The sequence below is a fragment of the Lupinus angustifolius genome, chromosome LG17, assembly GCF_001865875.1.
Source record: "Lupinus angustifolius cultivar Tanjil chromosome LG17, LupAngTanjil_v1.0, whole genome shotgun sequence".
Classification (NCBI taxonomy): domain Eukaryota; kingdom Viridiplantae; phylum Streptophyta; class Magnoliopsida; order Fabales; family Fabaceae; genus Lupinus; species Lupinus angustifolius.
This window is the reverse complement of record NC_032025.1, coordinates 17,035,867-17,048,690: the sequence shown is the minus strand read 5'-3', so window position 1 is coordinate 17,048,690 and position 12,824 is coordinate 17,035,867. Positions and strand designations below refer to the sequence as shown.

The 12,824-nt window shown below is 38.7% G+C and overlaps 1 long non-coding RNA gene across 1 annotated transcript; it reads left to right on the top strand.

The window, feature by feature from the left end:
- Positions 482–1,405, top strand: LOC109331044. The gene is made up of 4 exons (XR_002105731.1): positions 482–579; positions 673–877; positions 957–1,132; positions 1,220–1,405. It is a non-coding gene; the product is annotated as an uncharacterized LOC109331044 (long non-coding RNA).

Genomic DNA, 12,824 nt, shown 5'->3' with positions numbered 1-12,824 from the left:
ATACGTCTTGGGGCAACTTGTTTTGTAACATCATTGCACTGAAAAGCATTAATGAACACAAACATGATTTAAAAGCTTTGGCCACTAGTAAAGACTTTATTGATTCTAGATATTACAGGGACAAGAAAGAAATTAGATTTGTGGAGGTTGTGATGAATACAAGGTTTTGGAATAATTGTGCAATTATTGTGAATATTGTGGCTCCGTTAATTCGATTGTTAAGAATTGTTGATGTTGATAATAGACCTTCTCTACCTTATGTATATGATGGGAAGCGTAGAGTAAGGAAAACTATTAAGAATGCGTTTATGAATAAAAAGTTTTGTATAACCTTATATAAGAGTTATAAAGCAAAGATGGGACAAACTTAGAACAAAATTACATTGTGCTGCATACTTTTTGAATCCAATAGTCTACTATGATAAGGATAACTTTTGTATCAATCCAGAGGTTCAAAAAGGTTGGCTTCATGTTTTACAAGCAAGACTGAGTTTTTCAAACAAAGTTGCATCTATCATGATAAAGTTGGGAGTTTTGGCAACATAGTGGCAATTGAAACAGTTGAACACTTGCGACCATGTAAGATTTTAATTTATCAATTTATTGAAATATTGTGTAAGATTGTAACACTTTAATGACCTACTAAACTACTAATTTTGTGATGCTTTTTAGATCAATGGTGGTCCCAATTTGGATTTAGTGCTCCTATGGTATCTCAATTAGCTATTAAGATTTTGAGTTAAACATCATCTTCTTCTAGTTGTGAACGAAATTGGAGTGTATTTGAAAGAATACACACAAGGAAGAGGAATAAATTAGAGCACAAAAGATTGAATGATCTAGTCTATGTGCACTATAACTTGGGCTTAAAAGATAGGTTTGTTTTTAACTTAATTTTCAATGTTAGTTACTTAACTATATTTTGCATTGATATATCATATTTGTTATAATTATAGGGCGATTAATAAAAGAAGAACACTTGATCCCATTGACTATGAGAGTATGGAGAATATTGAGTTTTAGATTACTGAAGAAGAAGAAGGAACTCCATTGATTGATTATGATTAAATAGAAAAAATATTCTATTATGATTTGTCAAATCCAATACTTGATTTAACAAAGGATGATGAACGTTTCTTTTGAAGTTTGAACATATTATAATGTGCAACAATTTTCTAATTATTATACAAATTAATCTAACGTATATTCTAATTTGTAGGTATGGTTGAAGGACGAAATATTACTATTGATGGAGAGCTTAATTTTGACTCTTTTCCTCAAGAAGATGTAGATGGTTACACTAAAAATACATCTCTAACCAACAATGTCAATTTAGGATCTAATGAAGATAATGATACTTGGATGAATTAGAATGTTTAATCTCTATAATCTATATGAGATAGTTGTATTTTGATTTATAATTCTAATTATGTAAGACTTAAACTTAGTTGATGCACTTTTATTTTGATTTATGTGTATGCATTATGCAAAATATGATATTGATAAGTATGTTATTCACGTATTTTAATTAATTGTATAATATATGTATACATATAATTATATATGATATTATAATGTTGACCGGTCCGACCAGACGGTCTAAACCGGCTAGAACCTATACATGACCTCTTCCGGTTTGATGTCGAGCTCGGGTTTCATAACATTGAAAATAATGCAAGAAAAACTTCTTAAAGATCAACAAGATAGCCTTGAAAATTAAGCTCTATGAATCTTGAGTTTCTCTCTCTCTCTCTCTTTCTCTATGTATTGAAAGTTCGAAAGATTCTCTTTGAAAACTAATTTCTTCTGTTTAAAATAACAGCTTTTGTTCATAACAGATTGCAACTGACATTAATCGATTATATGGCATGTTAATCACTTAACGTGTTTCTTGAAAATTGTTTTTCAGTTATGGCTTAATCAATTAATAACTAGCCTAATCAATTAACCAGCAGAAATCCTGGGAGGTTAACTACTATAACTCCTTTTAATCAATTACACCTTTCCTTAATCGATTAATGAATTTCAACAAGACTTTAATCGATTATCAAATGAGTTAATCGATTAATATGTTTGAAAATGGTTTTTCTTAACTATATGGTAAACACCATGTATGCCTAATGCAAATGCATGAATCTTACCTATCATATATGTGTATGTAGATTACATGCCTGAACCTATATGATTTTCATTTTAGACTTTATGTGAGACTTCCATCTTGGGTTTACCTAACCTAAACTCAATACTAGGCAAGCATCTTAGGACTCTAGAATATAAAAACAATCATAAGTTCTATGACGTTGACCTTGAGTTTTCAGTATGTTGTTTGTTGTGATGTCCAAGTCTTCAAGCTTCCATATAACTCCTTGTCTTCATCAAAACTTAGTAGGTCGGTCATGATGGCATCCTTTGACTATTTGCCATTTCATGTACAGTTTTGGAAGGAGGAAAGTATTTGTTGAGAAAAGCCTACTCCAAAGTTCGCCATGTTGCTTGAATTTCAACATTTTGATTCCTTAGCAATGTCTTAGCTCTATTTCTAAGGGAATATGGAAACATGTGGAGATGAATAACATCTACAAAAGCCCCATGAATCCTTATTGTCTCACAAAATTCCAACAACTGGTCAATATGGGAATTAGGATCTTCATGAGCTCCACCTCCAAATTAGTTTTGCATTACCATTTGGATTTGAGCATATGGCAAAGAAAAGTTCTCTACCTCAATATTTGGGAAGATTATTCCAGGATGTGAACTACGAGCATTAGGGGCTGCATAGTCGCGAAGTAGTTTTCCTCTCGTTCAACAATTGTTTGTATATGAGCACGTCTTTCTCTTACTCTTTCTCTTTGTTGCCTTCTTCTTATATGGAAAATCCTTTCTGGCTCCGAGTAGTAATTTGAACTTTACATAAACCAAATAAGCAACCTGTAGATGTACCAAGAAAGAGGAAAACATGTAATGCACTAGAGTAAAATAATGAATTAATTAAAAATTAAAGAGATTTTGACGTAGTCCCCAGCTATGGCGCCAAAAACATGACAGGAAAAATCACAAGTACAAAATTATGTCGTCAAGTAATAAAATACTAATCCCACTAGAACTAAAAAATTCCTTTAATTATAACAATTAATTTATACTTAACTCAAATAAGAAATAAAATTGAATTTAGAACGATTGAACAATTGATAAGAATAACTATGAAAATATTAAAAAAAGGATTGAAATCTAATTTAGGAAGAGTTCCTAGGATAAGGGTTACCACATGTACACTCGCAAATCCATCTTTTTCTATTTTTCATGAACTTTAAGTTGTGAGGGTGAATTGCTCTTTGATATGTGGCATCCTCTCGCGAGCTTCAACATGTGTACTCAATTGAAGTTGCACCTACTCTCGTGGTATGGTTATCAATCGAATCTTTTACTTGGATCTTTTTATCCAATCGCTTCATAGCAATCCAAGGTCAATTCCAGAAACTTCCGAGAATCCTAATACTAATATCGTGAATTAGGATTCTAGTTTGAAAAATTGAATGGTCGGATAGTTGGGTTCACCTCTTGGACTTTCCCCAATGTATCTTGTTAGGTATCAGTGACAGAATACACCTAGAAGGGGGGTTGAATAGGTGTAGCGGTTCCCACTTACCGCTATTTGAACCAAAGCCCTATTCTGGAAAATCATCCAGTTAATCGATTAAAGCTATGACTTAATCGATTAAATCGCACAAAATTAGCAGTTGTTGAATGGCTCAATTACACAGCCAATTACAGATTATACAAGAATGATATAGCAGATATATTTGAACACAAATGATCTTTATTTGGAAGTAATACTATATTCAAAATATCAGCTACAATAGGCAATTAAAAGCTACTTAAAATAGTAAAGAGATAAGGGAAAGAAACAGCCTGCAACAAGGTTTTTATATTGGTTCGTTTTGCGGTCCACTACAAAACTACATCCAGTCCTCCCCTCTGATCTGGGAGATTTTCTTCACTAAAATTGAAGCCAATGTATCTTACATACACACTTCCAATTACAAGACCTTGAATGCTACCTTCTTGAGTTCCTAGAACCTCTACCTTAGTTTGACCTTACCCAGTCGCCTAGGAAAACCTTTCCTACGATTCAGCCCCAACCAAGAGTATGTTCTAACCTCAAGACCTTCAAGTCTTGGTGAAGACTCTCTAATCTCATTGGTGGTACGACACCAAGAGACGACTTTCCTTGTTACACAAACAACACAAAAAACAGAGTAATGTGAAGCACACAATTGCTCAAATATTACAAGAAGGACAAGCTATAAACCCTATACAAATCTCACAATTACTAAGAATATGTATAAGATCAGAATCATGAAGAACGTGTAAATTCTACCCTTAATAAATCTCTAAAAATTAATGAAAGAATCATGCAAGAACAAGATAGAGTGATGAACACATTTGATAATATACAATGGATGACATGTTAATCCCTAAGCATAATATTATCTCACCCTAATCTCACATGCAATTCTCTCTGCCTATATGATACACAAGAATACGAAAATATACAACTTAACAATTCTAATATGAATGAATGAATGTATTATTTCGTATATGAAATCTATTAAATATACAGTTTATATAGAAAAGTTGTTTTGCACCCACTTAATCGATAATGTTGCTTGTTAATCGATTAACGGGCTGTTAGAGAGTAACTGAAATCTGTTTTTCAGTTATCTGTTAAAACTATTAAAAAATGTTTTCACATTAATCGATTAAAGCTTCACTTAATCGATTAACTAGCATATTTTCAGTTCAGATGTTAATTAGTAAACTACCTATATGTTATGCTTATCAACTATACATGTTAAACCTTTATGTTATGCATAAAATGCACAAATAATACGTATGATTAATGCATGAACATATAATAAACTAGATGGTATGTCTCATGTAAATTATATGATAGTTTTTAGACTTTGTGAGATTTGCATCTACGTTTACCTAACCTAGACTCAATAACTAAGACACATCTAAGACTCTAGTCTAGACATGAAGCTCTTGAATCTTTGGCATGTTGATTTGTTAAGTTGTCTTTAAGCTTTCATTAAGTCCTTTGTCTTCATCAAAACATAGGCAAGCTTAAGTGCTCTCTTGACACATTGCACTTTCATATCTAAGAGGTGTAATTTGTTGGTCAGACAATTCACACGGATAAAACTCAGTTTAATGATTCAAATCACAACACTCAATGAAATAGAAGTAAGAAATGTTTATTTATTTTAAAAGGGCATAACCTCAATCCTAGAAAAAAAGGGAATTACTCACTCATGGTGGAGATGAGAATGCCAAATTCTAAATTAGAGAATTGTAATGTTAAGTGTAAAAGTGCTTCATCCTTGAGGGAGAACCCTCATTTATCTTAACTACAAAATATTGGGCTAAGCCCAACAAAACAAATCTAAAAAATAGGAATAGAATATAACATTCAGGACTTCTTTTGGTCATTCAATTAGTCTTTGCATAGCCTCAACACCGAATTTAATCTTCTTGCACTCAATCTCTCCTCTTTTTAGATTCATTCCATCCAAACTGCACATCATAGTCAAAAACACCTAATCAACCTAAACAAAGAGAAATAAAAGCTAAAAACAATCCTAAAGTCTTAATTATGTCCTAAAATTCAAGTTAATTGCAATTCAAATGTAGCATAATTTCACACTCATCAGGACATTATCGAAGACTTAATTCAGACTGGCCATTTACAACACTTTATTGTTAGGGTAGCCCATCAAGGACGATCTCCACCATGTCAGCCCAGTCCTTCCCCCAAAAAAAATCAACAGGAGCACCCTCTGAACAGGGACCACAGAGATAGGTATCGCCCTAGTAACTGGCGATAGAGGAGTTAGGTGGACATTAATACCATATTAGGAGGATTCATAGTGTGTGGCACCTTCAGGGCAGCCCAGAAGATGTATGTTCGGGAGGTTATGTAGGCAACTATCCTGAATCCTCGCCAACAGTATAAGAGTAGGGTGGTACCCCCGATCTCCTTCGACGATCGTGATTATGAAGGAGTTGTCCATGATCATGATGATCCTCTCGTCATCACCACTAAGATCACTCATCGTCTTGCAGCAGTGGTCTCCACTCCACATTTGTGCATCGAATTTCTCTCCTCTGATCTTCGAGTGTTCACTGTCAAAGGAGACCAACACAACACTAGAAGCTGTTACCAGATGAGCCTTCGCCCAAGTCACACGTCAAAATAAACGCCACCCCCGATGAAAAGGCAACAGGGTGTGCACCTAGTTGAGTTAGACGCTACAACAAACGAAGAGGAGTTCTGACCTCAGCCCGAGGGAGAAAAGACTTCTCTACAACTTGGGCCAACTAAAGAGAAGTTAATATATATTGGAAACAAGCTCATTGAGACACAAAGGTCGAGGTTAGTTAAATGTTTGGAGACCAACAAAGATCTTCTTGCTTGGTTAGTCGTAGAGATGTCAGGGACTGACCCCTCAATCATTTTCCACCGATTAACCACCAACCCGGGGACAAATCCAGTAGCCCAAAAGAAGAGGAAGATGGGCACTGAAGGGAATGTCGAGGTTACTCGAAAAATCTCTAAACTCTTGGACGTCGGTTTTATTCTAGAAGTTTCTTACACTACCTGGCTATCCAGTGTGGTATTAGTCAAGAAACCATCAGGGAAATGGTGAATGTTGATTACACGGATCTGAACAAAGTATGCCCCAAAGACCTATATCCCCTCCCAAACATTGATCATTTAGTGGACAACTCCTCTAGGTATCAATATTTATCATTCATGGATGCTTATTCTGGGTACAATCAAATACCCATGTATTCGCTAGATCAAGATAAGATTGCTTTCATCACACCTAAGGCTGCATATTGCTACACGGTCATGCCTTTTGGGTTGAAAAACGTAGGGCCCACATATTAGAGGATGATGAATAGTGTTTTCGGGGATTAGATCAGCAAGCATAACTGATATGATTGCCAAGAGTCTGCCTATAGAAGACCTCTCTCTATTCTAGAAGCCATCTTCAGGCAGTTGTGTAAGTTTAATATGCTCCTCAACCCGAAAAATGTACTTCTGGGTTGAATCCGGAAAGTTGCTTTGTTTTTTGCTAAGAGGTCGAGGTATAGAGGCAAATTCGGCGAAATGTCAAGCTGATATAGATATGTGAAGCCCTCACTTGGTCAAAGAGGTTCAGCAGTTGAATGGGCGATTGGAGGCGTTATTCAGATTCTTCCATGCATCCGCTAAGCATTCCATCCCACTCTTTCAACTCTTCAGGAAAAGCAAAACATTTGATTGGTCGGATGATTGTGAGATGGCCTTCTAGATCTTCAAACAATATTTTTCCACCCCTAGTATTCTCTAAGCCAGAACCTGCCAAAACACTCTATATCTACCTAGCTGTAACTGATGAAATTGTGGCAACCGCCCTAATCAGAGAAAGTGAAGAGACAAAAATATGGTTTACTTCACAAGCAAAGCTTTGCAGGGTCTTGAGCTTAGGTGCCAAAAATTAGAAAAGGTCGCATATGCCCTCTTGGTAGCAACAAAACGGCTATGGCAGTATTTTCAGCCCCACCCTATGGTGGTGAGAACAAATCAGCCAATTCAACAAATCTTGCATAAACCAGAGCTAGTATGGCGAATGATCTCTTTATCTATTGAACTCTCACAGTTTGATATACGGTATGAGCACAGGATGGATATCAAGAGTCAAGTCTTATCAGATTTCATCGCCGAGCTAACCACTCAATCAGATAATTCTAGGCAGATATGGATAATTTATATGGATGGGTCATCCAATCCTCGAGGTAGTGGAGCTAGTATCTTGCTGGATAATGGCCAAGGCATGACCATTGAACACTCACTAACCTTCACCTTTTCCACACCAAACAACCAAGTTGAGTACGAAGCCTGCATAGTTGGTTTGCAGTTAGCCAAAGAGATCGGGTAGAAAAGGTATCTATCTATAGTGATTCCCAACTTGCCGTCTCACAGATAACGAGCGCCAACCAGAAAAAAGACACACTGTTGGGAAAGTACTTGGAAAAGGTTAAAGAGTTGATGGCTAAGTTTGAAGAAGCCTCCATCCAACATGTCCCGAGAGAGAAAAATGTAACAGGTTGGTGGTTCAAGGGACAATTTTGTGACCCAATGTCATGGACGACTGGACTAATCCCATCATCATATAATTATTGAATGGTGACCTTCCCACTTACCAAAAATAAAAGTAGAGATTCCTACAGCACAGTTCATGGTTCACAATAGTGCAAGGTTGTTTGTATCATTGGGGCTTTTATGCTCTCATGCTCAAATGCCTCGGCCCCGATAGGGCACGGTAGGTCCTCCAAGAAATCTATGAAGGTATTTTTGGCCACCATCTTGGTGCAGCATCTCTAGCCAAGAAAGTGCTCTGAGTAGGATATTTTGGGCCAACCATAGAGAATGACGCCTTCGATCATACCAAGAAGTGCATACCCTTCTAGTTGTTTGCTGACCTCCACAAAGCCTCGCCTGAAGAGTTAACAACTACTATGACTCCATGGCTATTCTTCAGATGGGGTATGAACATCATGGGGCCATTCCCATCGACAGTTGGACAACTTAAGTTCCTGATAACGGTGGTGGCTTATTTCACTAAATGGATCAAAGCTGGAGCTTTATCCACTATCACTTCAGCCAATGTCTGGAGGTTCATTTGGAGAAATATTATCACACAGTTCGGGATATTGGTCGCCATTGTCATGGATAATGGAACTCAATTTTCTGACTGGAAATTCGAAGAGTTGTTGTCAGACTTACACATCAAACAACATTTCACTTCAGTCGAACATCCTCAGACAAATGGTTAGGCAGAGGTGGCTAATAAGGTCATTCTGCAAAGAATAAAAAGAAGTTTAGAAGAGTCAAAGGGAGTCTGGCCCGACCAGTTTCACTACATCCTTTGGGCCTATCGCACAACTCATCATTCTACCATCGGGGAGTCAGATTTCAACCTCACCTATGGGGTTGAGGCTATGATCCCGGTGGAAATCGTTGAGCCGACCTGGCGGGCGCTACAATTTGATAAAGCCGCCAACTCAACTATCTTAAGGCACAATCTCAACAGGATAGAATAAAAGAGGGACCGGGCTCGGATCAGGGAAAATGCCTTCAAGAGACGAAACATCGATAAGTACAACACTACTGTGGTTCCCATATATTTTTAAACCAGCAGTCTGGTCCTCCAAAGAGCAGACATCGGCAAAACCAAATGGAAGCTAGCACCAAATTGGGAAAGACCTTACCGGATAACAGATAAGATCGGCAGAGGGGCCTACAAGCTCGATGATTTGGCAGGAAGGGAGATCCCCCACCTTGGAACGCAATGAACCTACAATGGTTTTTTTCTTAAAAAAATGTAAATTGTATATGTCGGTCCCTTTAGCAATTGAACAACTCATGTAACCAAATCCAAATTATATGTTAACGATGCATTATTCATATTTTTTTTGGATAAACCTCATATGGGAGATTGATCTTAAAACCCAAGTGAAGACCAAGTACCATTGGTCTCCAACCATTCACCCCTCAAAGGCGTGGTCTCGTCCCCCTTTGACGGCAGCCTGAACTTAAGACCCAAGCGAGGACCAAGTCCCATTGGTCTCCAACCATTCACACCTCAAAGTTGTGAGCTCGTCACCCTTTGATGGCGGCCTGAACTTAAGACCCAAGCAAGGACCAAGTCCCATTAGCCTCCAACCATTTACCCCTCAAAGGCGTGGGTCCATCCTTCTTTGACGGCGGCCTGAACTTAAGACCCAAGCGAGGACCAAGTCCCCTTGGTCTCCAACCATTCGACTCTCAAAGGCATGGGCTCGTCCCCCTTTGACGATGGCCTGAACTTAAGACCCAAGCGAGGACCAAGTCCCATTGGTCTCCAACCATTCACCCCTCCAAGGTGTGGGCCCGTCCCCCTTTAATGACAGCTTGAACTTAAAACCTAAGCGAGGACCAATTCGCCTTGGTCTCCATCCATTCACCCCTCCAGTCACTTAAGGATTATCCAATATATGATTATTCAAGTTCAATTATGGAGATCCGGCCAATCATCACTTAAAGATTATCCACTATTATTATTCAAGTTCGGTTATAAAGATCCGGCCAGTCATCACTTAAGGATTATCCAATATTATTATTCAAGTTTAGTTATAGAGATCCGACCAATCATCACTTAAGGATTATCCAATATTATTATTCAAGTTCAGTTAAGAAGATCCGACAATCATCACGTAAGGATTATCCGATATTATTATTCAAGTTCATTTTTGAAAATCCGGGTAGCCATCACTTGAAGATTATTCAACTTTGTTAGTTAATGGAAACTCATGCAAAGATCATTTGAAGAATACTCATCTTCATTAGTTAATGGAAATTTGGGTGGGCATCACTTGGAAATTATTCAATTTGCTTATTCATTTATGGAAATTCGAGCATAACTACTCAAACATTATCCGACCTACTTGGATTAAGGAGTGGCCTGGTTATTTTATTAAGTTCCCTTATTTCCAGTTAGTAAAGACTTTCGATATAAATAAAGTACATTGACAATAGAGGGTAAATAAGGGGAAGCATTCATTGATAATAGGGGAAATTACAAGTTCCTAGCAATACAATATGCAAACAAAACAAAAATGCTAGGTAATTAGGCTTCCCCACCACCTCTGGCCGGAATGGGAAGGGTGACCAGGCCATCCTCTTCATCGGCCACGAGCTCGCCCTTAGGGGTTACCCATGCATCTCTCCTCGTCCAGGACCAGTCGACATCTGGGAAAACCAAGTCGAACTAGGCGAAAGCATTGTCCTAACCAGCATTGCCTCCCCCCCCCCATCAACCTCATCCTCCAACTTCAGATAAGCATCCTTCAAGTCGGCCAACTCCTTCTGCATCCGAATAACTTCAGCTTGAGCCGAATCTTCCCGATTCTTTGATGACTTCAACTTATCCCAAAGTTGAAGCTTTTCAACCTCATCCCTTTGAAGGCAATCAGCGAGGGAGGCCACCTCATGTTGATCGGTACCCAAATCCACCCTGGCCAACATAACCACCTCACGTGCATCTCTTATTTGGAGGGACATCGTGGAAAGTTGCTCGCTCGCAACGATATTCTCCAACTCCAGGCTCTTAAAGGCTTTAACATGCTTCTCTTTTAGCTCATGAAGCTCACCTGAATGTTGCTCTTCCAGGTTGACCATAGTCTTCTCACCAACCTAGGTGGCTAGTACTCCCTCACCTTTGAGGTACTTGGCCACCAAAGTTGTTGAAACCTCATCTTCTCGGGTCCTCCGCAGTAATTCAGCCAGGGGTATTGTGTCCATGGTCTCCTTGACCCTCGGATTGGTTAGGCCTTCCTCAACGACCTTAGGGATGTTATAGGTATACTTGATCTGGACAAGGGTTGCCTTCCCCTTGCCCGTCCCAACGGACTTGTCCCTCCTAGGTCTTTCTTGGCGGATAGCAACAACTTCAACAACTTTAGTAGGAGAGGTGCCTTTAGCTATCAAGTTGATTGACTCGCTCGGGGTCGTCTAAGGGGGGGGCGATGGTGATAGGTTCAGGTTGAGGAATGGAAGCCTCCCCTAAGCTGGAACGTGCCCACCTTCCCTCTAAGGGGTAGCAGCCCCTTATATGCGTTGTCAGAACAGGCAGGTGAGTTGTGCCTAACTCTCTTATTAGCCTCGGCATCCCTCCTTGATAAGTGTCAAACATACCTAAATTTCATACACTTTTATGGCACTTATCTTAAGCATAATTGAAAAAACCCAACTTAAAACAATATTTTTTGTATAAAGTATCACAATCTTGTATATTTGTATGTGTATTTCTTTTTTATGTATTTTGTAGGATTTAGAATGAAGAAAAGAAAATAAAAAAAGACTCATGGTCAAAGAGCAAAAAAGTCAAAATAATCAAGGTGCTCAACTAGGCAGCTAAGCGTGGACCAAGCCCCGCTGAGCTGACCTGGACACCAGCTTGACCTGGACCAAGCTGCTCAAGCAAGCAGCTTAGCTGACCTACTTGGCCGCTCAGCCTAGTCCTGGCACGGTCAGACATCAGCTTGACACGGTCAGACACAAGCTTGGCACATGTCCAAGCTGTTGGACAAGCAGCTTAGCGGTTCAACCAAGTAGCTTAGCGGAGAACCAAACTCCTGACCAGATCAGCAAGCACTAGGCCACGTCCCAGACAGCACGGTCAAAGCTGCTGAACAAGCAGCTTAGCGGTGAAACAAGTGTGTTGAGCGGTGTGCACCCAGACTTGACTTAAACATCAAGCAAACCATGAAGTCACCCATGACCTCACCTCGAGTAGCTCACCATAGGCTTTTTCAGAAGTAGCTCACAATAGTTGGTTTCATAGCTAACAACTAGCTTTAACGAGTCAAGCATAAGAAGGTGACTAAGCTACTTGATCAAGGGACCAAACCCATGCTGAAAGGTTTGGTCAGCTGCTTAGTGGTCCAGCCAAGCAGCTCAGCAGTCCAGAAAGAAAGTGTATAAATCGAGACCAATTCATTCGAGCAAAGAGAACCAATTACACTTGAAATTAACAACTCTCTCACTAGAAACTCTTTCTGAAGTTCTCTCTTCATTTCTTAGTTTTTTAGAGCTTTATTTCAAAGTAAGTTTGTAATTTTAGTTTAGAATTCAAGAGGAGAAAAGGAGAAGGCAAATGAGATACAAAAATCAATTTTGTACTCTCATTTGGAACTCAAAAGCATCTAATCCTTGGATGGATGGCTCATGCTCC